The sequence below is a fragment of the Fukomys damarensis genome, unplaced genomic scaffold (assembly GCF_012274545.1).
Source record: "Fukomys damarensis isolate Sample0158 unplaced genomic scaffold, DMR_v1.0_HiC HiC_scaffold_4, whole genome shotgun sequence".
Classification (NCBI taxonomy): Eukaryota; Metazoa; Chordata; class Mammalia; order Rodentia; family Bathyergidae; genus Fukomys; species Fukomys damarensis.
The window spans coordinates 34,412,452-34,418,451 of NW_022900916.1; positions in this window are offsets into that span (position 1 = coordinate 34,412,452).

Here is a 6,000-nt window from a genome sequence, read left to right on the forward strand (position 1 = left end):
GACTATTGGCTACCTTGTTGGATAGCACAGCCTTCTCCTATATAGTTTTCACTTTCATAAAACAGAAATGACAGTAACCTGTTCTCCAGGTTGTTTTAGACTTTACATAAGATAATTGAACTAAAATAATTTATTATTATTTCTTTTTTCTTCTTTTTAGTAGGGTCTCTCTATGTAGCTCAGGCTGGCCTTGAACTCTCAGCAATTCCACTGCCTTAGACCACTGAATGCTGGAATTATAGGTGTGCACTGCCACATCTGGTTCAAATCATTTTTTAAAAATATAATATATGTAGTAGACTGATAATTCCATTTCCTAGAGGTCCATGTTGTAATCTCTGGGACTTGGGAACATGTTAATTTATGTGTGAATGTTTCCTTATATGTCACTTTATATGGCAAAAGGGTCATTGAAAATGTGATTAAATTAAGGGTTTGAAATAGGAGATTATCCTGGGTTATCCGGGTGGGCCCCATGTAATCACAATTGTCCTCATAAGAGGCAAGCAATCAGAGTGAGCAGTAGGAGATGTGAGGAGTGGTCTTCAAACAAGAGGGTGGAGTGACAAGAAGAAAGAATCATGAGCCAAGAATGGGGACAACCACTAGATACTAAAAGGAGTAGGACACAGCTCTCCTCACAGAATCTCCAGCAAATAGCCCCAAAGACATCTTAACTTGAAACATCAGTGACACTGATTTGGAACATCTGACCTGCAGAACTGTAAGAGAGTAAGTTCTAAATTCTTATTCTAAGTTCTTGGTATTGATCTAAGCCACCAAAGTTGGGGCAACGTGTTATAGCAGCAACATGAAACCAATGCAGACGGTAATGTTAATGAGATAATCAATGTGCATGCATGTAAAAGACTAAGTTTTGTCTTGGCAAGATTTGAAGCTCAGCTGTGGCTGGGAAGAGGATTATGTATGGTATGGGGTTTGGTTGTTGCCAGACTGAAAGGTAATTCCCCATTTCCATCCTTCATATATCTGCCATCAGAGATAAGAATTAAAAGATTTGCCTCAGGAAAAATATATAGCATCCTCTCCCTTTTTGCTGAGAATGGAAGACACAAATATATTTATGATATACTAGTCCTAGTCTAGTACTAGGTAGACCGGTCCTCTAGCCTATGGCTTGCACGAAGAACAGGATATCAGAACGCCTGAGAGGAGACAATTGCAAAAGGTGATAAAGTTGGGGCTGGTAGCCTGGACTTAGAATGAGCAGCTTGGATGCCAGAAGAAAGTACTGGTTTGAATGAGCTCTTGGATTGAAACTTCTCATCCAGCTTTCCTCCAATGTGATGATGTCTTCAAACTCGAAGAGCTGACCCCTCTGAACCTAGTAGTATGGCTGGCCACCACTGCTTGATATTACCTTTGTCCTGGTGGCAGGGGCCTAGGTAGAGAGCCAGGTCCCATTGCTTTTGACTGGCCGGTTGACCACAGGATCATCTGAGTGGTCTCCAGCTGCTGCTGGAAACTGTGAGCACTGGAGAGACCTTCCAGAAGAAATCATGGGCATCTTGAGGAGATCTGGAATTTGGCTTTAGGTGTGTGGTGCTCTGGCATATTTTTAAAAATGTGAACTCTTTGTTTTAGGTCATAAGCTTGTAGGTTTGAGGCATTTGGGATACTGTAGGGAGATTTTCAGTCCTATATTTGCTTCAAGAACTAAGAAATGAACACATGTAAATGAGGTATTGAGACCGGTGGGCCTAGTGCGGTGACCATCTACAATGATGCTTCACGTGACATCTCTCATGGAGAGACTGTTCTTGTCACATCAAGGAAGATTTGCTTGAGCAGAACACCTGAAAATTTAAGAAAAGGGCCACCTGTGACTGTGGGTCAGCATGATAAAGCTGCTCACAATCAGTATGCCGTGATATAAAGCTGGTCTCTGAGGAGAAATTGAGTAAATTGAAGGAGACACAAGACAGCTTTGAAAGGGAAACACAGGAGAGGCTCTGACTCTAATACAGAGTGTGGGTACATCGTCAACCTGACTCCTGGGCAATGGGTATGAGAGTAAACTGGCTCTGTCACCACCATTGTCAACACTCTCCCCAGGCATTAGCCTTTGGCATCTACTGACAACTTAAGGTATTAGGGTGGACCTCAAGAGAGAGATTCTGGGCTTTCTGCCAATACATGCATGGGAACATTTTGCTGTAGGGCAAAAAATAATGAGAAAAACAAAAGAACTGTGAGCATATTTGCACCCCGAGTTTGTAGAACAAACAGTTTATACGATTGATATAAATGATGCTGTATAGCCTGAAACATTCAGCAGTCTGTACAACATTCAGTCTTACCATTTTCTTCCAGCTCAAACATTGCATGGCCTTGTTGTCTAAAATCTCAGATAGGGTAGATTTAGGAGAACAGGTCGGGAAATACACGACACTTTAGCTGCCATCCTTTGCAAACAGGACCCAGACAAGCATCACTGGGTTTGTCTGACATTTGCCAAATTCCTGCATAAATAACCATTACCTGAATCTTTAGCAGCTGGGAAATAAATAAGAGTTAATAGGTTCAGCTGGATAAGGTGGTCCAATCCAGCTGACTTTGTTTTGAGACAAGATGAGATACTTGTCTAGGAGCTGTGACAGTGTAAATATGTGCTAAACATGGCACTGAAAGCCTGTTAGACACAGCTCTGGGTTTCAGAGAGGTGTGAGCGGAAATTTTTCTTGGTGCACAACTGTGGAACATTTTAACACTCTCTGTCTCTTCAGATGAAATACTGTCATCCTGGTTGGGTCTAAAGTCTCTCTGTGTTCCTTAATATTCAGTTTTATTCACTGAAAATGATACACAGTAATTTTAAGAGAGAAATATTGCTAGAAGAGGTCAGGTTGGAAAAATTAACCGCTGGAGGCTGCTGAAGTTCTTATTAAGGAAATAAAGTGTTATGCAGATGAAGACAAAGACAAGCTTCAAGATGGAGGGGAACGCTTAGAATGGATTGGCAAAGAGGCCAGAAAAATCCTTTTTGATGGGAAAATGACCATCAAGGGGCTTCTGCACCGCTGACCTGCAAGCTTGGTAGGTGATAAATCTCGCTTTACAGCATCCTTGAGCTCAGCCCAAGACTCCTAGTTCAATTAAGGGAGTTTCTTATGTACTCATTTGCATGAACAAAGAGAGGTAATAGGAGGAAGAGGAAAGAGAAGGACGAGTGAGACTGGTGATGTAAAGGCCTACAGGAGGGTGAAGTTTTCCATCTACCTCTTCTAAAATGTCTTCCAGTTGTTTGTGGATAGGCCTGTTAACAATTCAAAGCTGCTCCTTCTCTCCATGGGGTGTAATCTCTGCCATCTGTTCCAAGTTAGCGAACTTGACCCGTAGGAGAGTGAACTGGCTCACAGCAGGGACAGCTAGGGTCCCTGGTCTTAAATTCTCAGATTTTTCAGGATTTATATGATAATATCTTGGTTCATCTCATGGCCTGGTGCAGAGCAGAGGCCATGACTTGGAAGTGTCCCCCATCAGGCCCACGCATAATTTAGGTGGTAATGTAATACGTTTCAGGAACAAAGCCAACGGTGTCAGCAGTGGAATGTTCAGAAAAGAAGATGCCGTAGGGTGAATCATGACTATAAGCAAGTTTGTTTGGGTGACAGTGATGAGTATGGCAGGTAGAAGGAAGAGAAACATAATAATTTGTTCAAGCGAGACATGGTGCAACCAACCTCAGAGTCTTTGGCTTTTAGCATACTTAAAATTCTAAATCCCATTCTAACTAAGAGCTATGTGCTATATTGGGTTGGTCGATGGGCTGAGACCCATCAATTTCAATATCTCGAGATTGTGGCAAAATCGTTTAGAAGCTCTTTTGACTGATGGGCTGTTCTTTTTCTCTTCCAGCACGTCGACTCTGTGCTTGCCATAATTAACTAACTTAATTTTAATAGCAAACTTCAATGAGGTATATCAGCCCTCGAACTCACTAAGATGGAGAAAAAAAAAAAAAGGATGATTCTTTTTTTCTTTGCTTAACACACAATCCCTGGGGAAATCAGAGGCTACTGAAATTTCTAGTGATGAAATTAAAAACTATTCCCTCAGAGGATTAACTCAAGTAATAGGGAACAAGATTAGCTGTAACTTAACTGTAAGGGACATTTTAGTGTTATTTCAGAATTCACAATGCTCAGGGCTCAGTGGTTCCACTGCCTGCCTCAGAAGTACAAGGTCCAGAGTTTGATCCCCGGTACCAAAAAAAAAAAAAAAAAAAAAAAAAAAGAAAGGACAATGCTGGCACACAAAAGGCCTTCAATGAATCTTGAGAACTGAGAGAAAGAGAGATAGAATTTATGAGAGAAGGAGGCAGAGAGATGGAAACGGGACATGCGAAAGAAGGAACAGCTGACTGTAGCTTAGCTCTGAATTTTGAAAAAGCCAATGCCAACGAAAAGGGAGACAAAGGAAAAATACATGCTGCAGGACTTATTGCTTCCTAATACTTTCACATGTCAATAGTTACTCTGACCTGTAACTAACAATTAAAGGAATCTTATAAATATTTTATTACAGTAGGAGGAATCCCCCAGTATTGCTTAGAGCATTTCAAATGAGAATAAAGAAGGGTTATCTGAGTCAGCGAAGACCAACTTTACTAAAAGAGTTCCTCTAGACCACTCAGCTTTATAGGAGACAAAAAGTACCTTATACTCTCAACTTCTACTTGAGTGTGTATGTTTGTAGTTTTTATTTAAAAGATTCAGTTCTACAAAATTAACATCTCAAAGAAATATGAGATAACAAAAATATAGAAATACATAGTTGCTTATCAAGGGGTGAATGTGTAAAAAAATGTGGCATATACACACGAGGGTATATTATTCATAAAAACATGGAAATCTGACCACATGAATGAACATTGAGGAAATGTCACAGAGAACAAACACTGCATAATCCCACTTATATGACGGATCTAAATAATAAGGTTGATAGATGTAGTGAACAGAATTGTGGTTGCCAAACACGCAGGGGAGGGAGAAATGGAGAGTTGTTCAATGGGTATAAAGTTTTAGTTATATAAGATCAGTAAGTTCTAGAGATTGGTTATATATTATTATCTTAAAAGTGTATTTTACACTTAAAAATTTGTCAAGTGGTGAAAGCTCATATTAAGTGTTCTTACTTTAACAAAAAGACTCACTAGCTGGGCGTCGTGGTGCATGCGTGTAATCCTAGTACTTGGGAGGCTGAGGCAGGAGGATTGCCACAAGTTCAAGGCCTGGGCTGCTCTACATAGTGAGCTCAAGTCCAGCCTGAACTGCATGGCAAAACCCAGTCTCAAACAAAACAATATAAAATGAAACAACTCACTTATGATTCAATCAACAGTGTCTACCAATCAGGCTGAGAGGATAGATTTGCAAATTAGGTTTGATTGTTGTTTCTTCTTTCTAGATCCATATACAAGCATGTTTCCCTCCATGTGTTCATGTGTAGAATACATCAGAATAAATTTATGACATCCTTTTGAAGTTAACTTGGCTGATTGCTGCACTATCTGGTGTGATAAATCAAGCTGCCCCATAGCAATAAAGAGGAGGCTGGGCTTGAAAATGGTCCAAAGTGAAGGGATCCTTGTGTCGCCAGTTCTGAGGACTTCTCTTCATGAAATCAACAATGAGATGCAGTATTGCTCTTCTCACCACTCTCTGCACTAGTCAAATTTTTGTCTCTGTTTCTGTCTCTGTCTCTGTCTCTGTCTCTCTCTCTCTCTCTCTCTCTCTCTCTCGTGTGTGTGTGTGTGTGTGTGTGTGTGTGTTTGTGTGTGTAGTGTTATACAACTGGTAACAGCTCAATTAATACATAGCTGTTGACTGACAGTCTGGTCACTGGCTGGACCAGAGTTTTTAGACTCTGCATTCTAGAAGGTGAAGATGGCACAAGGAGACCATTGCAGTTGATACCACCTGACCTCAGTTTCCTGACAGTACACAGTGAAACTACACTGAAAGCTGGGCTCTGAGG